A 27,165-nucleotide genomic window follows, 5' to 3' on the forward strand; every position below is an offset into this window, starting at 1 on the left:
TCATGTCATCTGCAAACAGGGAGAGTTTTACTTCTTCTTTTCCAATTTGGATTCCTTTTATTTCTTTTTCTGCTCTGATTGCTGTGGCCAAAACTTCCAGAACTATGTTGAATAGTAGCGGTGAAAGTGGGCACCCTTGTCTTGTTCCTGACTTTAGGGGAAATGCTTTCAATTTTTCACCATTGAGGATAATGTTTGCTGTGGGTTTGTCATATATAGCTTATATTATGTTAAGGTATGTTCCTTCTATTCCTGCTTTCTGAAGAGTTTTTTTTTTTTCTTTTTAATTTATTTATTATTTATTTTACTTTACAATTCTGTATTGGTTTTGCCATACATTGACATGAATCCACCACGGGTGTACATGCATTCCCAAACATAAATGGATGTTGAATTTTGTCAAAGGCCTTCTCTGCATCTATTGAGATAATCATATGGCTTTTATTTTTCAATTTGTTAATGTTGTGAATTACATTGATTGATTTGTGGATATTGAAGAATCCTTGCATCCCTGGGATAAAGCCCACTTGGTCATGGTGTATGATCTTTTTAATGTGTTGTTGGATTCTGATTGCTAGAATTTTGTTGAGGATTTTTGCATCTATGTTCATCAGTGATATTGGCCTGTAGTTTTCTTTTTTTGTGTGTGGAGTCTTTGTCAGGTTTTGGTATTAGGGTGATGGTGGCCTCATAGAATGAGTTTGGAAGTTTACCTTCCTCTGCAATTTTCTGGAAGAGTTTCAGTAGGATAGGTGTTAGCTCTTCTCGAAATTTTTGGTAGAGTTCAGCTGTGAAGACGTCTGGACCTGGGCTTTTGTTTGCTGGAAGATTTCTGATTACAGTTTCAATTTCCATGCTTGTGATGGGTCTGTTAAGATTTTCTATTTCTTCCTGGTTCAGTTTTGGAAAGTTGTACTTTTCTAAGAATTTGTCTATTTCTTCCACGTTGTCCATTTTATTGGCATATAATTGCTGATAGTAGTCTCTTATGATCCTTTGTATTTCTGTGTTGTCTGTTGTGATCTCTCCATTTTCATTTCTAATTTTATTGATTTCATTCTTCTCCCTTTGTTTCTTGATGAGTCTAGCTATTGGTTTGTCAATTTTATTTATCCTTTCAAAGAACCAGCTTTTGGCTTTGTTGATTTTTGCTATGGTCTCTTTTGTTTCTTTTGCATTTATTTCTGCCCTAATTTTAAAGATTTCTTTCCTTCTACTAACTCTGGGGTTCTCCATTTCTTCCTTTTCTAGTTGCTTTAGGTGTAGAGTTAGGTTATTTATTTGACTTTTTTCTTGTTTCTTGAGGTATGCCTGTATTGCTATGAACTTTCCTCTAAGCACTGCTTTTATAGTGTCCCACAGGTTTGGGGTTGTTGTGTTTTCATTTTCATTCGTTTCTATGCATAATTTGATTTCTTTTTTGATTTCTTCTGTGATTTGTTGGTTATTCAGAAGCGTGCTGTTCAGCCTCCATATGTTGGGATTTTTAATAGTTTTTCTCCTGTAATTGAGATCCAATCTTAGTGCATTATGGTCAGAAAAGATGCTTGGAATGATTTCGATTTTTTTGAATTTATCAAGGTTAGATTTATGGCCCAGGAAGTGATCTATCCTGGAAAAGATTCCGTGAGCACTTGAGAAAAAGGTGAAATTCATTGTTTTGGGGGTGAAATGTCCTATAGATATCAATTAGGTCTAACTGGTCTATTGTATCATTTAAAGTTTGCATTTCCTTATTAATTTTCTGTTTAGTTGATCTGTCCATCGGTGTGAGTGGGGTATTAAAGTCTCCCACTATTATTGTGTTATTGTTAATTTCCCCTTTCATGCTTGTTAGCATTTGTCTTACATATTGTGGTGCTCCTATGTTGGGTGCATATATATTTATAATTGTTATATCTTCTTCTTGGATTGATCCTTTGATCATTATGTAGTGGCCTTCTTTGTCTCTTTTCACAGCCTTTGTTTTAAAGTCTATCTTATCGGAGATGAGTATTGCTACTCTTGCTTTCTTTTGGTCTCTATTTGCATGGAATATCTTTTTCCAGCCCTTCACTTTCAGTCTGTATGTATCCGTTGTTTTGAGGTGGGTCTCTTGTAGGTAGCATATATAGGGATCTTGTTTTTGTATCCGTTCAGCCAGTCTTTACCTTTTGGTTGGGGCATTCAACCCATTTATGTTTAAGGTAATTATTGATAAGTGTGATCCCATTGCCATTTACTTAATTGTTTTGGGTTTGGGTTTATACCCCCTTTTTGTGTTTCCTTTCTAGAGAATATCCTTTAGTATTTGTTGGAGAGCTGGTTTGGTGGTGCTGAATTCTCTCAGCTTTTGCTTGTCTGTAAAGCTTTTTATTTCTCCTTCATATTGGAATGAGATCCTTGCTGGGTACAGTAATCTGGGCTGTAGGTTATTTTCTTTCATCACTTTAAGTATGTCTTGCCATTCCCTCCTGGCCTGAAGAATTTCTATTGAAAGATCTGCAGTTATCCTTATGGGAATCCCCTTGTGTGTTATTTGTTGTTTTTCCCTTGCTGCTTTTAATATTTGTTCTTTGTGTTTGGTCTTTGTTAATTTGATTAATATATGTCTTGGGGTGTTTTGCCTTGGGTTTATCCTGTTTGGAACTCTCTGGGTTTCTTGGACTTGGGTGATTATTTCCTTCCCCATTTTAGGGAAGTTTTCAACTATTATCTCCTCAAGAATTTTCTCATGGTCTTTCTTTTTGTCTTCTTCTCTGGGACTCCTATAATTCGAATGTTGGAGCGTTTCATATTGTCCTGGAGGTCTCTGAGGTTGTCCTCATTTCTTTTAATTCATTTTTCTTTTTTCCTCACTGATTCATTTATTTCTACCATTCTATCTTCTATTTCACTAATCCTATCTTCTGCCTCTGTTATTCTACTATTTGTTGCCTCCAGAGTGTTTCTGATCTCATTTATTGCATTATTCATTATATATTGGCTCTTTTTTATTTCTTCTAGGTCGTTGTTAAACCTTTCTTGCATCTTCTCAATCCTTGTCTCCAGGCTATTTATCTGTGATTCCATTTTGATTTCAAGATTTTGGATCATTTTCACTATCAATATTCGGAATTCTTTCTCAGGTAGATTCCCTATCTCCTCCTCTTTGGTTTGGTTTGGTAGGCATTTCTCCTGTTTCTTTACCTCTGGGTATTCTTCTGTCTCTTCATCTTGGTTATATTGCTGCATTTGGGGTGGCCTTTCTATATTCTGGGAATTTGTGGAGTTCTCTTTATTATGGAGTTTCCTCACTGTGGGTGGGGTTGTATCAGTGGCTTGTCAAGTTTTCTTGGTTAGAGAGGCTTGTGTTGGAGTTCTGGTGGGTGGAGCTGGATTTCTTCTCTCTGGAGTGCTATGAATTGTCCAGTAATGGGTTGTGAGACGTCAGTGGTTTTGAGCTGCCTGTATATTGAAGCTCAGGGGTGTGTTCCTGTGTTGCTGGAGAATTTGCGTGGTATGTCTTGTTCTGGAACTTGTTGGCCCTTGGGTGGTGCTTGGTTTCAGTGTAGGTATGGAGGCGTTTGATGAGCTCCTATTGATTAATGTTCCCTGGATTCAGGATTTCTCTGGTGTTCTTAGGATTTGGACTTAAGCCTCCTGTTTCTGGTTTTCAGTTTTATTTTTACCCTAGCCTCAGGACTTCTCCATCTATACAGCACTGATAATAAAGCATCTAGGTTAAAGATGAATGGTTTCTCCACATTGAGGGTCACCCATAGAGGTTCACTGAGTTACACAGAGAAGAGAAGAGGGAGGGGATAGTTAGGGGTGACTGGAATGAGATGAGGTGGGATCAAAAGAGGAGAGAGCAACCTAGCCAGTAATCACTTCCTTATGTACGCTCCACAGTCTGGACCACTCAGAGGTGTTCACGGAGTTATACAGGGAAGAGGAGAGGGAGGAAGTAGACAGAGGTGGCCAGGAGGATAACAGAAGGAAATGAAAGGGAGAGAGAGAGATCCGGCCAGTAACCAGTTCCCTGAGTGTGCTCCACCGTCTGGAACACACAGAGATTCGCAGGGTTGGGTAGAGAAGAGAAGGGGGAAGGAGGAGACAGAGGCCACCCGGTGGAGAAAAAGGAGAGTTCAAAGGAGGGGAGAGTGGTCAAGCCAGTAATCTCTCTCTCAGGTAAAATTGGGTACTGAAGATTGGGTTTTTACATGTACATAATTGACAACAAATACCAAAAAGCAAAGATTAAAAATCTGGAGTAGAGATTGGATTTTCAAAAATACAATATTAAAGAAAAGAAGAAGAGGAAAAAAAGAAAGAAAAAACAAGCAAACAAACAAAACAAACAAACAAACAAAACCAAAGCCACAAGAATTATTAAAAATAATAATTAGAGAAATAGAGTACTTAAAAATTTAAGAAAGTTAAAAAAAAGAAAAACAAAAAAAGAAGAAAAAACAATCACGCAACCCCATCAACTCAAAAAACAAACAAACAAACAAAAAATGATTGTAAAAGTAGTAAAGGTATATCTGGCCCTTTCTCTGGTGTTGTGGGTCGTGTGGGGTCACTTCCAAGGCGGTTCCCTCTGTTTAATTTCCTCTGTTTGCTGGTCTCTTCCGTGTCTGATTTCCGTCTTGACACAGGGAGGGCGGTGGTGGACACACTAGGCTCACTATTCAGTCGCGCTGTTGGGAGGGACGGATGCTGCAAACAAATATTACTGGCGTGTGCTTGCAGTGTCTCATCCACTCTGGGCTTGCCCCTGCTCGCGGCGCACACCACTCAGGCTCTATGTAGCTCTGCCAGGGAACCGTCTGAGGCCGGCCCTAGGCTTCATGCACCTCCCCGATCTAAGCCGCTCAGGCTTGGCACTCAGGAAGCCCTCAGAGCACAGATTTGGCTGGGCCTGTGTTTTGTGCCCTTCCCAGGTCCGAGTAGCTCAGGAGTTTGGCGAGTGCAATCGCTGCAACTATGGCCTTTCCCTGCTGCTCAGTTTTCTGGGTGTACCGCTGGCGTTCCTTCTCAGGTGGATGATGACTGTCCAGAACCCCCAGTCTTAGTTAACAAAGAAGCCTGCTTGCATTTTGGTAGGAAATGTCTCTCTTGGGCTGCGATTGCCCCCTTCCAGCCCTTAAGGCTCTGGCTGCCTGTCACCGGAGGGGGATGGTCTGCAGCCGGCTATTTCTGATCCATCCTTTGTTCTGTGAGCGGTCGTGGAGGTGTCTTATGTTCGAGCGTTTCGCGTGGTAGCTATCCCACAGTCTGGTTTGCTAGTCCAAGTTGTTTGCTCTGTCCAGGCGCGGGGCGTTCCAGCCCGATTCTCAAAAAAGCACTGCAGCCCGCGCCTCCCGTGGCCCAATTCTTAAAAAGCACTGCCGGCTGTGCCTCCCGCTCCTCCCTGCCCAGTCCCCAGTTGCCAGTGGCGGATGCAGGCGTCTGCGCTGTTTTTCCGCTAGGGGAGCTACTGTTGGGCTTGTAATCTGTTGGTTTTAATTATTTATTTATTTTTCCTTCCTGTTATGTTGCCCTCTGTGCTTCCAAAGCTCTCCACAGACTCGGCTGTGAGAATGTTTCCTGGTGTTTGGAAACCTCTCTTTTTAAGAGTCTTTTCCCGGGATGGGATTCCCTTCCTGGGACGGAGCTCCCTCCCTACCTCCTTTGTCTCTTTTTTCATCTTATTATATTTTTTCCTACCTGTTTTTGAAGCCAATGATCTGCTTTGCTGGGTGCCTGATGTCCTCTGCCAGCATTCAGAAGTTGTTTTGTGGAATTTACTCAGCATTGAAATGTTCTTTTGATGAATTTTTGAGGGAGAAAGTGGTCTCCCCGTCCTATTCCTCTGCCATCTTAGGACCGCCCCCTTTTAAAATTATTAATAATTCTATGTATTCATAAATGTATGACCCAAGTCATTGACTGTAAAGACTCCAGGAAGCTGAGTGATTCCTGAAATGTCCAATGTGGGGATGCCAGGGCATGATTTGGAAGGATCCTTTTCTCAAGTTCTCAAGCTACTGAGAATGCATATGATAATAACATCACTAAAGGGACATGGGAAACCACCTGAAATGATGGTAAATGTAGCACAGCAGGATGGACAGAAATGGGGGAGAACCAGAAGGTAGACCAAAAAGGCTGAGAAACTGATAATTATTTCCATCTTTTTTTATCTACTTCTTTCAAAATACCTGGCATAATTTCTTACTGTCATCTGTTCTTCAAAGAGTCTTCAGAACTTTGTGTTGCTGTTGATTTTGAAGGTTCATGTCTCCTCTGAAAGAGAGAAAGTTATCTCCCTTCTGGACTACCCGCATCTTTTTTGATAGATCAATGATTGTATAAGCCAGAGAATTAGAGGCAGTGCACATCAGGTGCTAAGCTGTCCATCTACAAAATACTATAAAAGTTTTTCCTGCCCTTTGTTTTCTGACTTATGCCAATTCATTCATTTTTTTTTTTTTCTCATAAACCGGTGAAAGCTGCTTTGTTTCCTTTCCTTCTGACTCAGTCTCACAATTACTGGTAGGGAATTTACATTTTAAATTTGGTCTGTAAAACAGGGTTCATAATAACCATTTTCTCTTGCAAACAGAATTGTGTCCATGTGGCTGTGACTCTGACCACCATCAAGGGAATGGTCACTTTACATTTCTAGACCTTAGGCTTATTTACATAATTGAGTTGAAAATCATTTAAACATAGGTTTGTTTAATCAATTTCCTCGTCACAAGGCACTGCTTATTTAGAACAAAGCCTTTCTGTTGGAATGCTTTCTGATATTTTCCTAGCCATCAGCAAAACATATAATTTTATTTTCTTCCAGAAAAACTATAGGTATCCAGATAAAGTCATTCTCTCATGAATCCCCTTTATTTCTTGGTTTTAACATCATTAACAGAATGATTAGCAACTCAGTACTGAAGAGGGTAAGTAAAGCACAATCTTAACACTGATGCCCCCATCACCCCCAGAACATATGTGTTAATAATTCTGATTTTTTTTAAAAAGTCCTATAATATGTCTTCGGAACACATGACCTAGACATTGGTGATAAAACCTTGGGGAATGAAGGACTCCTCATTCTGAGGCCACTGTGTGATCTGCATACATATGAATATTTTATACATCATCATTTGCAGTTTATAGCTGTATCATGCATTTACATTGGTATATTGCTGCTAATATTCTCTGCACACTGAAGTCCACTCTGTAGTTTTCTTTATTCAGCATGAGGATGTTATGCTGGGAGAAACTGCATGGTGCCTTCTTTTGAGAGATTGATATCTGAAAGAATTAGAATTTTCTTCCATATCAGTGACCAGACCTACAAGCAGAAACTCTTCTGATGTGCTATCTGGAATTGTTCAAACATCTGTCCTGTGAAGGGACCCCAGGAGCTTCTCACAGATTTTGGAGGGTCTCTGTGGAAGGATTCATACCCTGTAGGCACCAGCCTGTCCTCTTTAAAGCATGGTGGGCAGGCAGACAAAACCTACTCAATATCACACCTGCTCACTGCTGCACTGGCCGCCTGCTGATACCTCAGCCAATGGATAGAGGAGGAGAGGCAGGGTAGCAGTTTCCACATGGCATCCTAATTAGGTTCACTCCTGAGCATTTCTGAGGTGTGGGCTGTGTAGGGAAAATGTATGTCTCAGTGGAAAGTGTGCATTGTCTGCATAGGACAACTTTCTGGGTAATCTAAAGCTGACTCTATAGGAGTTCTTTTACAACTCTGCAAGTTGTAGGTAAATGTCACCAATGCAGAGTAATTCTTGCCTCTAGACATGCAAATCAGAGAAGGCAATGGCAACCCACTCCAGTACTCTTGCCTGGCAAATCCCATGGATAGAAGAGCCTGGTAGGCTGCAATCCATGGGGTCACTAAGGGTCGGACACGTTTGAGTGACTTCACTTTCACTTTTCACTTTTATCCATTGGAGAAGGACATGGCAACCCACTCCAGTGTTCTTGCCTGGAGAATCCCAGGGACGGGGGAGCCAGGTGGGCTGCTGTCTGTGGGGTCGCACAGAGTCGGACACAACTGAAGCGACTTAGAGGCAGCAGACATGCAAATTGAATGTCTGAAGGGACAGCCCCCTTATTTAAAAAACAAAACTGTTCTGTCTCTATTTGTGTATTCTACTTGATTCCTTCATTTAATTAATGAGTTAAGCAGCCTTTAAGCATTTATTTCAGATGTTTATGAGAGCCATGATTTTCTCCGTTTTGGAAAATTATCTTTAATAACCTCCAGGAATGACATCACCAAGATGGAGATATATGTTGTCCCTGACTCCTCTCCCCGTTGCAAGAAGAGCAATTAATAACTATTTATGAACAAGATAAGACTGAGAGAATCCTAGAACATGAGAAATAGGCCGAAGGCCCCCTGCATCACAGAGACCAAAACAGTGTTAGAAAGTTAAGAGGAATACTGACTGTGTTGCCCTTCTCACAGAACAGGGCAGCACCACACACAGAGGTCTACCCTGAACCTATTGTTTCTCTAGTGGGAAAAGAGAGCCCAGGGAGACAACCAGCCCCCCAGCACTGTGGGTTGTTTTGTGGGAGTCCCTACCCTGAGTTTCCCTGGTGGCTCAGTTGGTAAAGAGCCTGCCTGCGAATGCAGGAGATGCAACAGATGCAGGTTCAGTCCCCGGGTAGGGAAGATCCCCTGCATAAGGGAACAACAACCCACTCCAGTATTCTTGCCTGGAGAATTCCATGGATAGAGGAGACTGGTGGGCTACAGCCCATGGAGTCACAAAGAGTCAGACACAACTGAGTTACTACTTTGGTTGTCTTTCATTTTCTTTCTACTCTGGTCTTGCCCCATAGGGATTAAAGGGGTTAACAGAGCTCAACCACTGGAAATCTGACTGTGACAGAAAAGAGAAGTAGGGGCTTGCAACAATCAGCATATGGATCTTGGCAGACTGAGTCTATACCTGTGGTGCCCCAATAGTAATCCCAACAAGTGGGTTTGCTCATGTACAGAGGTGGTAGACTGACCAGAGAGCTCATCGGGATGCAGATCTGCCTGCTTCAAATCTTCAAAGGAGGAATTTTGCCAAGCATGGAACCTAGTTCGCCCATACACTGGCATGGAGCTGAGTCATAGCTCCACCCACTCAGGAGACTGTCTCTGGCTGCATCTGGCCAGAAGGACTGGTAAAAGCCTCTGGAAGCTGTGTAACCAGCAGTGCAAAAGCCAAGAAATGAGTACACAGTGTTGATCAACCCCAGAGCAAAACTAGTACTAGACATGGAGGCTTCTGTGGCTATAATCAGGAAGGGAGACTAATTCATAGCCAAGGCTGAGAGTAGCTCTTGGTCCTTCCCAAATGGTAGAGGTATGGGTGGCCCCTCTCCATCTGGCCCAGGGAAGGAAACTGAGATACCACCCCACTTACTGTGGAGAGCATCTTCTGGACCCTTCTGATCAGAAGGGCAGGTGAGAACACCTGAAAGCTGCATAAGCCAGTAACACTGAAGCCCAGAGACATGCAGGCAGAGTTGATAATGGGCAGACCAAAGCCAGTGTCCCTGTTCCAACAGGGAACTTGGGGGACATGGACTGGCTTGCAGAGGTTTTGCTTATAAGTCAGTTGATAATCTAATGGGAGTTCCCTTGTATGTAGCTTGTGACTTCCCTTACTGCCTTTTTAAAATTAAATTCGTATTGATGATAATTGATTTATAACATCATATTCCCTTATGCTTTTAATATTTTGTCTTTATCTTTAATTTTTGCCATTTTAATTAAAACGTATCTTGGTGTGACCCTCTTTGGCTTGATCATGTTTTCAGCTTTCTGTGTTTCCTGGATTCAGGTGTCAATTTACTTAATGTTTTTAGCTAGTATGTCTTCAAAAATATTCTTTGTTTCTTTCTCTCTGTTTTCTCCTTCTGGGATGGCTAATAGGAATATGAGTAGACTCAGTGTTGTCTCAGAGTTCTCTTAACCAGTCATAATTTTTTTAAAATTCTTTTTTCACTTCAGTTTGAGTGATTTCTCCTCTTACCCATTTCATTGTAGCTTTTCTTTACATCATTTATTTCTGCTAGTCTTCAGATTGTTCTCACTGAGAGGATCTCTGTAACTACTTGTCATTTTGGTGTGTTCATAAAAGAGATAAGCTCATGGCCTTTCTGCTATGTCATCTTGGCCTCTCCTTTCCTTCTGCAATATTTTGTTTGATGGCAAAAATAAAATGTATTTTTTGCTGTTGTTACACTCATTCTTTATGTAAATATAACAAAATTTAACATATTTCCATTTTAGTCAGGCTTCAAAAATTTGAGGAATTCATCAATTAAAATAAGCAGATTACAATATTTATTTAGTGCTATTCTCTACTTAAAAGGCACTATAAAATTTGCATTATTTGGTCAGGTAGAGCAGTATCTAAACAATAAACTCAGATTTAAAAGTAAAGATTACATATACATTTCTAACTAGCGTAACTGCCCTGGTTAGCTATTGGACTAGGTCGTTAGTTATGGAATATATTCAATTGGCTGTGTTAATTACAGCTTGGCCTACTTTATTTCTTAATGAATGATTTGTATTCCAACATCTTAAATTCTTTCTCTGCTCCTGGAGTGTTCATTGTAAAGGACTATAATTTCTAATTAAGCTCTCAAATATTAGCCATTCTTATAAATTATTTATAGTATGCCTGTTGGATGCAACCTGGATTAATGAGATTTTAGGAAAAATCTTGAAACACTTGAATAATATTATTACCCGTCATCTGAAATCTAGATTAGGCCCACAGAGATGCTAAACTCTAAGTGATAATTCTCAAATCATCTGGACTCAGCAAGTCCGGAACAACTTGCTCGCCAGATTCTGGTTTTCATCTTAGATTCTTGCTGCTCCTTCTAAGTTTTCTTAGCTGAGTCCCCTTCATGTAACTGTGAAATGTCAGAGGCCCTCAATGCCATTTGTGAATCTTTTCATGTAGCTCTACTCTCTCTGCATGTAATTCCAGTGCCTCTCAATAAATTCAGTTTGAACTTCAGACAAATGTGTTCATTTGTATGTCAAATAGATAACTTAAAATACAAAAGCACCCAAATGGAACTCTTAGCTTTCCCCTCCCCTGTCCTGACTTCCTCAATATTTTCTGCATCAGTGAATACCAGTGCTATCTATAGAGTTACTGCAGTGCAAGACTTGCATCATTCTTCTTTTGCCTCAAGTGTCTGGTTCACTGTTTCTCTCAGGTCCTAGAAAGTTCATGGCACATGGGAGATGCTCAATGCTCTGTCACTGAGCACTGAATAGGACATATTCCCTGAAAAGTCAGGAGAGATGAGAGTCATGCACTCGATGGTGGAATTTAATAGGACTGTGCTTTGACTTGAGATTAAATATTTTAATATTAATAAAAGTTGGGGAAAGGGAGAGGAAGGTAATGATCTCTGCAGTTGAGCAGTCCTGAAAAGAGATCTTAGTTCCCTGCCCAGGGATTAAACTTGGGTAACCTGGATGAAAACTAGGAATCCCTAGTGACCAGACCACCAGGGGCTAGAGGCTAGAAGCAAAGTGGCCCTGGCTCTTGCCCCTGTCTGAAAGCAAGAATGTTTCAAGGAAGCAAAAACTGAAAATAGGTACGAAGTTTATTATTAGAGACACAGCACAAAGTATGGGAGAGCACACAGGAAAAGAGTTTGTTTATCTAACTCAGAAATAGGGCAGAGATACATAACCAGAGAGAAAGAATACAAGCATCTTCTATAATGAGGAGGAGTGCAGTAAGTCAGAAGCTAGGCAGAGATACACACCTGCAGAAGAGTGCAGGCATCCTGAATGAGAACAAATAAAGAGGTGATTTAAATCACATGACTTCCCTGGTGGCTCAGAGAGTAAAGCATCTGCCCACAGTGCAGGAGACCAGGGTTCAGTCCCTGGGTCAGGAAGATCTCCTGGAGAAGGAAATGGCAACCCATTCCAGTATTCTTGCCTGGAAAACCCCATGGACGGAGGAGCCTGGTGGGCTACAGTCCATGGGGTCACAAAGAGTCAGACTTGACTGAGAAACTTCACTTTCACTTTTAAATCACTTATATAGGACAGTCCTTCAGGGTCTTTGTCTACTTTGGCCAATTATCTTGTTTCTTTCTTCACACCTGATTGGTCCATGGATGCTCCTCAAGATGTGCCAACAACCTTTTGCTAAGATGGGTCCCACTCCAAGGCCTATGGGTGCAAGTCCACAATTATTATGGGGGCCCCTCCCTTTTTGACTCCCAAGAAGCCTTCCTGCACATGTGCAGACAAGGAGTCTTTGTTTGCCTCAGGAGTGTGCACCTTATCTCTGCTTTAGCAGAGCTTAGCTTTTGACACTAGCTTTGTTCTTGGAGTGTTTGGGTGAGAACAAAGCTTATGAATTTTATGCCACTTAACAAAGTGGCTCAGATGGTAAAGAATCTGTTTGCAATGCAGAAGAGCATGGGTTTGATCCCTGGCTCAGGGAGGTCCCCTAGAGAAGTGAATGGCTAGCCGCTCCAGTATTCTTGCCTGGAAAATCCCATGGAGAGAGAAGCCTGGCAGACTACAGTCCATGGGGTTGCAATCAGACACAACTGAGTGACTAAGAGTTTCACTTTGACAAACACCATGTATCCAGCCCAGAGTCACACTATTTCCTACCTCAGCAAGAGCACACATAGATGGAAAGATGACAAAGCTTCTAATGTCTTTTCTCGTAAAGTTTGGACCAAGGACAGCACATGTAGGTAAAAGTGACGTTGGGTTGGGATAGTTGAAAACATTAGACAATATATCAAAGTGTCTTCTTTACTAATAGAAGATAGAGTTTATCAGAGCAACATATAGGATTGCTGGGCACTTTTGAGTGCTCATTTGAGGTGGCTCTGAATTAATTATAGTGATGTCACTCAGCTCTTCTAATTTCATCCAGTAAAACTCAGCTACTTAGAGCAGAGTGAGTTTGAAGGAAGAATGAGGAGTGAGGAGCAAACCTGCTTTTTGCTGATTTTACAGTTGACCAGTCAGTCTTACTGTTCAGTTCAGTTCAGTTCAGTCACTCAGTCATGTCCGACTCTTTGCGACCCCATGAATCGCAGCACGCCAGGCCTCCCTGTCCATCACCATCTCCCGGAGTTCACTCAGACTCACATCCATTGAGTCCGTGATGCCATCCAGCCATCTCATCAGTCTTACTGTAATTGAGTAGAAGTCTATATTTTCATTAATTTAAATCATGCTTCACATGTTTTTATTTTCCTCTGCAGAGTGCTGTGTCTTCCATAAATGCCTATTATAGACTATCACATTAATATATAGGTCTTAGAATTATCAATAATGATTGATAAGGAATCATATCAGGTACATGCTGATCATCAGGGCCTTAGCAATGAACCCTTTAAGCATAGGCCTTTACTTGTCTAGGTGCTTGCATTTCTGCTTTTGAATAGTTATTAGAGTAAGAGAATATGGCATATCAATGTGTACTAATCAGCACTGCTGTGGCAGTTAACCACTCACAAACCTCAGGTATTATAAGAATAAGCATGTATTTCTTGCTGCTTATTTGGCAGTGACTTGTGGGTCTGCTCTTCACATGTATTTTTCCTCTGACTCACTCATTCTCTTGCCTCTAGGTCTCTCACTGGTACTCAAAACCACCATCCATAGCATGGGAAGATTGACCCCACTTGTTGTCTGTTCACCTGTGCATAGACTTGGAAAATCATTTTCCAAGGCCTGTTTCCCACACACAGAACAGGGAGTAGACTTAGACCAGACCTTCCCCATTCACAACAACTCCAGGCAAGAGTACTGGAGTGGGGTGCCATTGCCTTCTCCGTATGCACGGTTAAGGGAGGGGATTTTGAGATAGTGCATAAAAATCTTGCAACTCTTTGGGAACTGTGCCAAGTCAATATTCAACAAGGCTGTATCATATCAAATGGACATTTCTTTGATCTTGCCTGGTCTTTCTGCTGCATTTAATAATTAAGCATCTATTTCATTCTCAAAATTTTCATTTATGACATTATTTTCTATGACATCACTCTCCAAATTTCCTCTTCTTTTCTGGTCTCTACTTTTCAGGAGCCCTACAGCCTTCTTTGTCCTCCAATTTCTATCTTCAGCTTGCACAAATACTCTGAGTCACCAGATTTATAGCTGAACTTTTAATTACCATTTCTTTGCTTATAACAATAAATCTATCTATCATCTACCTGTCTATCTAAGATTTCATTTCTAAGCTCCAAAGTCACATCCATTATTCTTTTATTGAACAGGTACTTTTGAACCAATATGAACTCTAGTGAGAATTGTAGATAGAACTAGGAACAAAAGAAAACCTCTCACCTTATGAGGCTTACATTTCAGTAAGGGGAATAATAAAATTGAAATAAACACATATATAATATGTCAGATAGCTATAAATTCTTTGAAGAAAAATTAAGCAGTATATGGTGAGGGCTGACAGAGTATCCTGGGATGGAAAATGAGGCTTGTGGTTCAATTTGGGGTGGTCAGCAGAGACCTGATCCCTGTAGAGTATTATATGATGGTAAGGAGCACCTTAAAAATTCTAATTGCTCTTGCCTTTGTTAGACAGTTCAGAATCCCAGATCCTGAGTATGGAAATTTTATGACAGTGAGGTGAATAAAATCGCAAAATGGAAACAGTTCATTCTGTGATTCAGCATACATAGTACAAGTGATAAGACCTTTGTTTCAATATTAAGATACTTAGGGAATTATTATTTTATCATGTAATAATAAATGTATTAGTCCAGCATTGATATGTACATCAAAGTTGAATAAATATAAAAATGGTATTATTTACTGATGTGTAGAGCAAAAACATCATAATTATTTAACAAATACATTATATACATGATACAGCTAGTACCTGTGGATAAACAGTATTTTTTTATTTCAGACTAAGCTCCTGTATTAGTCAGATAAGCAACAGGAAACAGATGATACACACCACGGAAGATTTTTCAAGGAGTGTTTACCTGAAATTATCACAACATTGTTAATCAGTTACACACCCAACCCAAAATAAAAGGTTTAAAAAATAGTTTAATAAGGGAAAAAACAACCACAAGAACCTAATTGCAAAGCGTGGGTAGGCTTCAGGGAAGCCACAAAGGATAGTGCAGGGACCCAAGACTGGCAGCAGTAAAACTACCACAAGCCCTAGTGAGAAGGCACATGGGGAGAGATTACCAGAACCTGAAAAGAGGAAGAGTCCGTAGAACAGGTGACCTTGAGAACAACAGTGACCTCTTGTCTGAGACGCAGCTCAAGACAACCACACACAGAGAGAACTAGGAAAATGACACCGAGACCTCTCTCCTTCTCTCTGTTCTCCTGACTGAGCACCTCACTGGCCAGAAGGCACAGGCACTCATTTGCTACCATCCACTCTGGTTATTCTCAAGCAGATGGCAGGGTGCAAAGTAGTAGAGAAGCACACACAGGTCCAAGAGACTCCAGGATGAATCAGTGAGATGGAACTGCATAAAAGTTATGGGATCACTTTTTAACATATAGGTTTTGGAAATTGTAAACTTGGAAAATTATGTTTAGAAGAATGGCATCTTTAATCAGAAGTTTATCTTTTTAAAATACAAGTAAAATTTAGCTTATGGCAAATTCATGAATTCTGGAGTCATCACTTATAGTGTGATGGAAAATGGCAGAATGAATACCTACTTGTGTCTTCTCGTTCTGCCATGAACATATGTCCATGAAAAGGTATTCAAAGAATTTACCTTTTACAATGATGATCATGTAATTGGGGCTCAGCAGTTGAGTTTCTATAGCATAAACATCAACATGATGAGGGATGCAATCTAGTGGGATACCTCCATCCAGAATTTGCAGGATGACTGTAATGAATCGGTGGGCCATTCAAAGAAGCTCTTGGAATTCAGTATAAAATTCACTGCAAATTTTATCACCCTGATCAAAGGTTTCTTGGAACTATGTTGATGAAGACCCTGGAATAGTGAAGTCACTTTAATGTGGATGGTAAGATAGGCTAGGTAAATAGTCTTGGTTTTCAGAAGCAGTATTTCCAAAGAGGTGAAACCTTAATCAGAGAAATTAAGGCAAGCCTTATTATTGTTATGTCCAGCCTCTCAACAGGGTTTCCAAGCAGACTTATAACTTGGCGAAAGGATTCTGGAGGAAAATTCTCCCTTTAGCACAACAAAGGAAACCCAGGTCACACCACTAATAATTACTCAATGGCAAGTCTGGTAGGGGACTTGGGGACCATATCTCCCCATTATCTGCATCAGCCCTCTTCTGCATTTCAATCTTGTGATGAGCTGGGCAAGTGTAACTCCAGTCCCTCTCTTCTCAATTTGATTTCCAATCCTTGACTAAAAATAAGTAAATGTACAACCAGAGATTAGAAATATGTAGAAAAGATGAAAGAGAAATATAAAGGTAGGGAAAATAAAGAAAACAATCCCCTAAGGAAAGATCAATTATTCAGGCAACAGAAAGAACTGTGCTATTAAAAATTCTAATTAGTATCCTTGAAGTGATTCAAGGAAATATTTAATATACAAAAATACTTTCCCAAACAAGATATTAAGAAAATGAAAATGATTAGAAATTAAAATTTCACTGGAAAAATATATTTAAACATGACTTTACTAGTTGAGCTGGAAGATAAAGTTGAGTCATTTGCCCAGTTTCTCTCATTGTGAACAAAAATAATAAAAGGCCAAACCTGGAAAATATGAGATTGATTTAAGAGGTGCCAACTAAAGAGTGACACTTGCCATCAAGCTCGACAAGGATTGAGTCATTAGCTACTGCAGTTGCTGACTTTCACACCTTGAAAGGATTTCAAGGTGAAGATCAGGAGAAAGACACTCTGTGCTCTGGGAAAACAGGCAGAACTGGTCTTCAGATAGATACTTTCAGGGGAAAATTTTATGAACCCTGTTTCTTTCACCTCCCTATACTTAGAGCTTGCCTTGTGGCTCAGATGGTAAAGAATTGGCCTGCCATATGGGAGACCTGGGTTCATTCCCTGGGTCAGGAAGATTCCCTGGAGAAGGGAATGGCTACCCACTTCAGAATTCTTGCCTGGAGAATTCTATGGACTAAGGAGCCTGGTGGGCAACAGTCCATGGGGTCGCACAGAGTTGAAGAAGACTGAGTGACTAACACTTTCACTTTTATATTTTAGAAAACACTAAAATCATCAACTAAGGTACCTGTCCCTTGTACTTAGCAGCAACCTTCTACAGAGATTTGTGTTTGATTGCACATATACCCTCTCAAAAATCAACTATATGCTGATCTCTCCCCCTGTCTCTTTGGAGCACTTCCTCAGAGCTATCTGAGAGGCTGTTCCTGGGCTGTAATATTCAGTAAGTGCCTAAGCAAAACTGAAACTCACAACTCTCATGTTGTGTGCTTTTATTTCAGTCAACAGAAGTGACAATGTTGAACCTATCTAAGCCAGGGAAGCCTGGTGTGCTGCAGTCTATGGGGTCACAAAGAGTTGGACAGGATTTAGTGACTGAAAAACAACAACAAGCCTTGTACTCTAGATATCAGTTATACTTAAGGAATTCCCATTCTTTTTGTGTACTGAGAAAAGACTAGCACATCACAAACAATAGCCTAGCCTTCTCTATCTACTCTAAGAATGAATGAAAAAACTCTGATACTACTGTTGTTGTTTCAAAATCTCAACATTCTCATAAAATTTTGAGACAATGAAGTTACATGAGGATAAGATAGGCCCTCTCTGGAAAGACCATCTTTAGAAATCAAGTGGTTAATATATAACAAAAACAGATTGAGAGGCAAAGTGATTTTGTGATGTGTTGAAATCAGTAATTTTTGTCAACAAGAGAAAAGGAGTAACAATTAGAAACTCCAGAAGGGAAAATATCTGAGAAAGAAAACAGTGCTTCAAATGTGATGCAAATTAAAATGAAGCATAATTTTGAGTAAGTAGTAGAAAATTAGAAAATCTAGTTTACCTTGGTGCTAGAAGCATTTTTCTCTGAGTAGCCCAGGAATCATGACCTTGGGTTGACATAGGAATATTTGATGAGACTATATAGCAAAGAATGTTCACATGCAGTTGAAATACTAATAAGTTGGTTTGGATCAGAGAAAAATAATTACCATATGCTTATAAAATATATTTTAAAAACTTTGACTAAGTAAAGCCTAAGCTATAGCTGAAAGAAGTTAGAATGTGTGGAGAGAGAAAAAAAGGTTAAAGGGATAATAAGGGTACTTGTGTTCTTTCTCATCTCACCTTCTAGGATTCCAGGGGATTAAAGATGAGAAATACAGGTATGTTTATTACTGAAAGTTATAAAAATAAATAGCATAAATGTGTGGTAAGGAATTTGGTTTTTCTTAAAGAAAGGTATGGCCTTTATGCCCTTCTAAAAATAACTTCTAATAATTTACTGAGTGATGAGAGCAGTTTTTTTTCATTCATGGTTGCCTCTTGAAGCCATATTTGATGGTTTTTACTAACAAGGTGATTTAGAGTGGGTTCTTTGGGCCCTGTGATAAGCACGACCTCCAGAGAAGGGAAAGGGGAATGAAGATTTAATTCAGTCACATGGAAAATGAATAAATCAGTTATGCCAGCATAATGAAGCCTCAATAGAAACTCTGGGCTCAAAGTTTAGGGGGGCTTCCCTGGTTGGCAATAGTTTGTGTATATTGTTACCACTGTGAATGAGAGGGAGTGCTGTTGTCCACAACTCCATGGGGGATTATGGAGTCATGACATTCTGGGGAGCTCTGCACTTGGACACCTCTAACCTTCCTAACAGAAAATCCAGAGGTTCTCCAAACAGACCAAGTCGAGTGATCTCAGCGAGCATACCTGGGGACTTATCAAAATATTGGTAGACGTATCGTGACATCCAGAACACCACTTTCCTGCTTCCCCAAAATAATTATTCAGTGTAGTATGTCCAGAGTGGTCCAAGCAGGAGAAAGAGAGGAATGTCCTCAAGACAAAAACAGCCTTGGCAACTGTTAGGGCAGTCTCTCTTCTGCAGTCTACTCCATTTCAGAGTTCCAGTTGCTGGAATGGTGGGCAGATTATAATTGGGGCTCAGCCTTCCCAGCAAGGATCCCAAGTGATCTGATCTCTGAAGGAATTCTCTAATCCTTTGCTCTCTCAAAAGAAGGTGTAGTGGAGAAGTCCTCAGGGCATCTAAACAAGGCAAGGGACACCCCCTCCTGGGTCCATCCCTGTGTTGGTCCCATGTTGGGGGACAAAACTGATGCCAAAAGCTCAACTTATCTGTACACCAGTGACAAACCAAATCTCAGAGACAGAAGAAAAGTGAAGTAGAAAAGACCAGCTTTATTACTTTTCCAGGCAAAAGGGGAGACAGTGGACTCCTGCCTTGAAACACTGTGTGTCCCAACTTGGAGAAGATAGTGGGAAGCATTATAGTAATGGTTCAAAGAGAGTGTGATCAGCTCATTCTTCTGATTGGTTATGATGCGGCAAGTAGGAGTCAGCATGATCAAACTTCAGGTTTCAACTTCTCAGGATCTACATGCTTTGTGGGCAGAATACCATCATTAATCATTAACTTCTTCTCCTTGGAGGAGGTTTCAGTATCTGCATGCCTGTGTGCATGTGTGCTCAGTTATGTCTAACTCTTTTCAACCCCATGTTATCCTGCCAGGCTTCTCTGTCCATGGGCTTTTCCAGGCAAGAGTACTGGAGTGGGTTGCCTTTCCCTTCTCCAGGGGATCCTCCTGACCTAGAGATCAAACCCACGTCTCCTGTATCTCCAGCTTTGGTAGGTCATTGTCATTTCACCACCAGGGAAACCCTTCAGGAGCTGCAAAACAGCTCAAAGAGTGTGTGTATCCCTTCAAGGGGAAAAAAGGACCTTGCCCCAAAGTTTTACTATTGCTTCTCTTGAGTGTTTGTTTTTCCCTGGTCTTGCATCCCCTCCATTCCCTAATTACCAATTGCTTACATCTGCTCATTGAAATTCAGAGAAGGTCATGGAGGCTGAAGGAAGGCTATATCTGGTAATCAAAGAAATGGGGGACACAGAATTTGTGCTAGGAGCCCCACAGGGCTCCGCTTAGTATCAACATCTGGCTGGAAGAATTCAGAGAAGAAATTTATGAGCTTGGGGAATTTCTCTTCATTATAAGCATAGCTGTTCTAATTTATTATGTTTTTTACATGTCATTGTGAAAAAACATTGGCATGAAAAGCCTAAATGCAAAATATATGAAATAAAGGAAACATCTTAGACTTTGCAGCTAAAATTTCAGTGCAGAATCAGGTGAACTTAATTTCTACAAGCCCCCTAGACTGTATTTTTCATAACTATTCCTTGAGCAATTATGAGTAGAGGTAAAATCCTAAACAAAACAAGGCATTTATAAATTTCTCTTTCTTGCGTGCCCTTGCTTCATGTGCATCTCTTTATCATGCCAAAAAATTGTGTTTGTGAGATTTACCTAAGTAATTAGACAACTCAGTTGATACAAAGAAGAAAACAAACCTCCCCCTAAGCAGTGTTGACCTTGCAGCTGAGTTCTGGAGCTGTCACAGTGAAGAAGCAATGAAAAGAATGGCTAGAAAAATTACAAGTTAGGAATTGGGATTTACAGAAGCTTAATTCAATTTCTCAATGCCCTTTTTTATTCTAATACTCCTTTTTAGACCACAGACGAATATTCTGTATTTGAGATAACACAAGGACAGTTTTGAATATTGCCTGGCAAGACATTTTATAAAGTATAATGAGCAGTTTCCAGATGATAAAAAATAAAAATGAAAAATACAAAGAGCTCTGGGACCTTAACTCTAAATATAGCACTGGAATTGGAGTCCAGTGAGCTCAACAAATTATTTATTGCCGTCTGCTCAGGGTATGGCTGTTCCTTTTGTCCCCTAAGAGATTTTTTAGCAGGATCCCAGATTGCAACTCAGTGTTCGGGTAAAAATACAACAGACTCAAAATGGTGTTGCTGTGCTAAGCCCCATTCATTAAACCAAGACTTAATTAAAGTTTCAACACTCCCAGAAATGGAATGTTAAACTGGTCAAACAGGAACTGCCTAGTCAGCACTAGGAGTAATCTACCTGATAACCCTCTGCCATGCCCTATCACCTTGCAATAACCAATCTGCCTTTTTTTTTCCTTCTATGACTTACTTGTTTCTACTTCCTTCTGCCTAAAAAAGTCTTTCATTTTGTATAGCTCCTAGGAGCTCCTTTCTATCTGCTAGACTAAACGCTGCCCAAATCAAATCGATTTTTACTCAAAGTCTTAATAATTTTAATTTGATTCCATTAAGCTAAAGCTAACTCAAGTTAAAAGTTTTAGCAGTGCCTAACACCAAAGTTGTCAGCTGTGGGGGCCATGCCACAGTTTCACAACTCACCTTTGCCATCAACAGATCCAAAGACAGAGTCACCTGGATGCTAAGAGAGCTTAAGCTTGAGACTGTCGTGTGTGTCAGCCTGTTCCAAGGCATGTACCTAGATCTCTATTGTTTGCCTCACAATTCAATTCAGTTCAGTCACTCAGTCGTGTCCGACTTTTTGCGAGCCCATGAATCGCAGCACGCCAGGCCTCCCTGTTCATCACCATCTCCCGGAGTTCGCTCAGACTCATGCCCATCGAGTCCATGATGCCATCCAGCCATCTCATCCTCGGTCGTCCCTTTCTCCTCCTGCCCCCAATGCCTCCCAGCATCAGAGTCTTTTCCAATGAGTCAGCTCTTCGCATGAGAGGGCCAAAGTACTGGAGTTTCAGCTTTAGCATCATTCCTTCCAAAGAAATCCCAGGGTTGATCTCCTTCAGAATGGACTGGTTGGATCTCCTTGCAGTCCCAGGGACTCTCAAGAGTCTTCTCCAACACCACAGTTCAAAAGCATCAATTCTTCGGCACTCAGTCTTCTTCACAGTCCAACTCTCACATCCATACATGACCACAGGAAAAACCATAGCCTTGACTAGGCGGACCTTAGTCGGCAAAGTAATGTCTCTGCTTTTGAATATGCTATCTAGGTTGGTCATAACTTTTCTTCCAAGGAGTAAGCGTCTTTTAATTTCATGGCTGCAGTCACCATCTGCAGTGATATGGGAGCCCCCAAAAATAAAGTCTGACACTGTTTCCACTGTTTCCCTGTCTATTTCCCATGAAGTGATGGGACTGGATGCCACGATCTTTGTTTTCTGAATGTTGAGCTTTAAGCCAACTTCTTTGCTCTCCTCTTTCACTTTCACCAAGAGGCTTTTTAGTTCCTCTTCACTTTCTGCCATAAGGGTGGTGTCATCTGCATATCTGAGGTTATTGATATTTCTCCTGGCAATCTTGATTCCAGCTTGTGATTCTTCCAGTCCAGCGTTTCTCATGATGTACTCTGCATACAAGTTAAATAAGCAGGGTGACAATATACAGCCTTGATGGACTCCTTTTCTTATTTGGAACCAGTCTGTTGTTCCATGTCCAGTTCTAACTGTTGCTTCCTGACCTGCATGCAGATTTCTCAAGAGGCAGGTTAGACGGTCTGGTATTCCCATCTCTTTCAGAATTCTCCACAGTGTATTGTGATCCACACAGTCAAAGGATTTAGCATAGTCAATAAAGCAGAAATAGATGTTTTTCTGGAACTCTCTTGCTTTTTTGATGATCCAGCAGATGTTGGCAATTTGATCTCTGGTTCCTCTGCCATTTCTAAAACCAGCTTGAACATCAGGGAGTTCATGGTTCACGTATTGCTGAAGCCTGGCTTGGAGAATTTTGAGCATTACTTTACTAGCATGTGAGATGAGTGCAATTGTGCAGTAGTTTGAGCATTCTTTGGCATTGCCTTTCTTTGTGGCCACTGCTGAGTTTTCCAAATTTGCTGGCATATTGAGTGCAGCACTTTCATAGCATCATCTTTCAGGATTTGAAACAGCTCAATTGGAATTCCATCACCTCCACTAGCTTTGTTCGTAGTGATAGTTTCTAAGGCCTACCTGACTTCACTTTCCAAGATGTCTGGCTCTAGATTAGTGATCATATCATCATGATTATCTGGGTCATGAAGATCTTTTTTGTACAGTTCTTCCGTGTATTCTTGCCACCTCTTCTTAATATCTTCTGCTTCTGTTAGGTCCATACCATTTCTGTCCTTGATCTTTGCATGAAATGTTCCCTTGGTATCTCTAATTTTCTTGAAGAGATCTCTAGTCTTTCCCATTCTGTTGTTTCCTCTATTTCTTTGCATTGATCACTGAAGAAGGCTTTCTTATCTCTTTTTGCTCTTCTTTGGAACTCTGCATTCAGATGCCTATATCTTTCCTTTTCTCCTTTGCTTTTTGCCTCTCTTCTTTTCACAGCTATTTGTAAGGCCTCCCCAGAGAGCCATTTTGCTTTTTTGCATTTCTTTTCCATGGGGATGGTCTTGATCCCTGTCTCCTGTACAATGTCATGAACCTCATTCCATAGTTCATCAGGCACTCTATCTATCAGATCTAGTCCCTTAAATCTATTCCTCACTTCCACTGTATAATCATAAGGGATTTGATTTAGGTCGTACCTGAATGGTCTAGCGGTTTTCCCTACTTTCTTGAATTTAAGTCTGAATTTGACAATAAGGATTTCATGATCTGAGCCACAGTCATCTCCTGGCCTTGTTTTTGTTGACTGTATATAGCTTCTCCATCTTTGGCTGCATAGAATATAATCAATCTGATTTCGGTGTTGCCCATCTGGTGATGTCCATGTGTAGAGTCTTCTCTTGTGTTGTTGGAAGAGGGTGTTTGCTATGACTGGTGCATTTTCTTGGCAACACTCTATTAGTCTTTGCCCTGCTTCATTCACATTCCAAGGCCAAATTTGCCTGTTACTCCAGATGTTTCTGACTTCCTACTTTTGCATTCCAGTCCCCTAGAATGAAAAGGACATCTTTTTTGGGTGTTAGTTCTAAAAGGTCTTGTAGGTCTTCATAAGACCGTTCAACTTCAGCTTCTTCAGCGTTACTGGTTGGGGCATAGACTTGGATAACTGTGATATTGAATGGTTTGCCTTGGAGACAAACAGAGATCATTCTGTCGTTTTTGAGATTGCATCCAAGTACTGCATTTCGGACTCTTTTGTTGACTATGATGGCTACTCCATTTCTTCTGAGGGATTCCTGCCCGCAGTAGTAGATATAATGGTCATCTGAGTTAAATTCACCCATTCCAGTCCATTTTAGTTCTCTGATTCCTAGAATGTCGACGTTCACCCTTGCCATCTCTTGTTTGACCACTTCCAATTTGCCTTGATTCATGGACCTGACATTCCAGGTTCCTATGCAATATTGCTCTTTACAGCATCAGATCTTGCTTCTATCACCAGTCACATGCATAACTGGGTATTGTTTTTGCTTTGGCTCTATCCCTTCATTCTTTCTGGAGTTACTTCTCCATTGATCTCCAGGAGCATATTGGGCACCTACTGGCCTGGGGAGTTCCTCTTTTGGTATCCTATCATTTTGCCTTTTCATACTGTTCATGGGGTTCTCAAGGCAAGAATACTGAAGTGGCTTGACATTCCCTTCTCCAGTGGACCACGTTCTGTCAGACCTCTCCACCATGACCCGCCCGTCTTGGGTTGCCCCGCAGGCATGGGTTGGTTTCATTGAGTTAGACAAGGCTGTGGTCCTAGTGTTTGCCTCACAGAGGACCCCAAATCACTTTATCAAACCTATACCTGCAGTATACATAATAGAAAAAGTCACATTAATTTTCCCCTTCTATCTATTATGATTCCAAGCAGAGCCCTGTGGGCTCCTGGGTACAAAAGATTTCCTGTGTCACTCATTTCTTTGATTACAGGGAATAGGCTTCATTCAGCTTCCATGACCTTCCCTGAGTTGTAACAAGCAGGTTCAAGCAGTTGCTAATTAGAGAAAGGAGGGGATGCTGAGACAGGGGAGGAGCAGTCAAGAGAAACCATAGCACAGCCTTGGGGCAGGGTCTTAGTTTCCCACCAAGGGATATACAAAACAGTACCTTTGGGCTGTTTTGATGATACTGAAACCCCCACCAAGTGGGAGAAGTTAACATTAATGATGATATGCTGCCCACAAGCACATAGACCCCAGACCAGGTGGAACCAGAAGGTTCATGACGCTGACTCCCATTTACCTCACCACCAACCTATCAGCAGAATGTCTATAAGATGATTTCACCTTTTGAACCATTACTATAAAACTTCTCTCGCTACTCTCTCCAGGTTTTGAGGGCATTAGCCCTCTGCCCACTTTGCCTGGCAAATAAAACTATTCTTTTCTACTTTACCCAAAATTCTGTCTCCAAGAATTAGCTTGGTGTCATGGCAGAGAAGCCAAATCCATCTCCAGAAAAAATATTTTACTTCTGTACTTCCCACTTCTTTTTAATCTTCTTTACCTCATTTAGGTAAAAAGGCCAGTTAAAATTGTTTCCTTACTCTTAGTTCAGGAACCAAAAGATTTAAGAATGCAGAGTTCTGTATTCTCAATTATGTGTGTATTCAATAACCCAACAAAATTTATTTAGCACTGCCTTGGCATGTACTTTGGTCACCTGATGCTAAGAACTGACTTATTGGAAAAGACCCTGATGCTGGGAAAGATTGAAGGCAGGAGGAAAAGAGGATGACAGAGGATAAGATGATTGGATGGTATCATCAACTGAAAGGACATGGGGTTGAGCAAGCTCCAGGAGTAGGTGACGGACTGGGAAGCCTGGAGTGTTACAGTCCATGGGGTCGAAAAAAGTCGGATATGACTGAGTGACTGAACTGAACTGGCATGTGCTAAGCCTTAACAACACCCAGGTAAGTTAGACATGGCCTTAGATAGCAAAGGATCAAACCCTCTGATCAAGAGAAACAGACACACAAACACATCTCCTAAACTCTAAGATTCATCAACCCAATAAGAACAATGAAAGGCTATTTACTCAGTGCTTGCTAGAGCAAGGAGGTTGGCCACCACCACTTGACTTTGGGAAAGACTCAAAATTGGAGATCAAAAGGGAGAGTTCTCACACTCTGCAAGGATAGCAGAGCCCACCAGTAAGAAATACTTCTTTTTGCCCTACAAGAGCTCAGCCAATGAGAGACTGTCACACCTCAGCCCATGAAAAGCCACTGTATTCCAACTCTCAATTCCTCCAAGGCACTGTATTGACTATAGCCCTCTGTCTTGCTGTATCCTACCAACTATGCCAATTGTCTTGCTGTATTTAATTGTTCACTGAACCCAGTGTAGGCAACGTGAGAAGAAGATGTGGGGAGCCTTAGGAAATGCAGACATTATTCACTGTGGCAAGGCAGACATGCTTTACTCTCTAATGGCTGATACAGCAGCACCAATGACTAGGCAACTCAACACAACTGGACTTGATGCTCCTAGGGCTTTTCAGGTGATGCTTATATAGGACCATACCACAATGTGCATTCACAGTGCCACAAATGATCCCAGCTGTAGAACTAGAGTGATGCGCGGCAAGAGAGCCTAACCACCTCCACCTTACCAGTTGCTCTCTCCCTACAGCCTCCCAACTTACTTTTCCCCTCTATATGAGTTTCCTCCCGTTTTTTCTTGGAGACTTGCACATGATCTGCTGTGGTTGTAATCCTAAATTGCAGTTCTTAGTAATCGCAAATAAACTTTTTTTTTTTTTCTGGAAAAATAACTTGCAGTCTGTTGTAGTTTATCATTCTGATGGCCCATACTAGAATCCAGAGAAGACTCCCAAACACTTCAAGGCTGGTGAGCAAACAGGTACGGTATTCACATTGAGCACATTGTTGCTCATTGCTTTTCTTGTCAACCCTGGAGTTTGAGAATAAATCTTTTTCCTGGATCCAAGCTTCTGCCCTCATTGCATTTTGAAGCAATTCAGGTTTTATTTGAGATCTATTTTAAGGTTTTTTCCCTCTCTGATATTGTTCTGTATGTGAGTACTCATTTGGCACTTTGACCTGATTTTGAAATCAGATTGCTTCAACTGGACCTGACTAATCTTTGGCAGATTCCTTTGGGAACAGGGGCTATCTCACTGAACTGTGCCAGTTTGGCCTTAGGCCAAATTCCCTTTGGAATAGGGGCTGTTTTATTGGAACTGTGCTCAGCAGTTTCAGCCTGGTTCCTCTGAAATCAGACTGCT

The sequence above is a fragment of the Oryx dammah genome, unplaced genomic scaffold, assembly GCF_014754425.2.
Source record: "Oryx dammah isolate SB20612 unplaced genomic scaffold, SCBI_Odam_1.1 HiC_scaffold_1, whole genome shotgun sequence".
NCBI classification, from domain to species: domain Eukaryota; kingdom Metazoa; phylum Chordata; class Mammalia; order Artiodactyla; family Bovidae; genus Oryx; species Oryx dammah.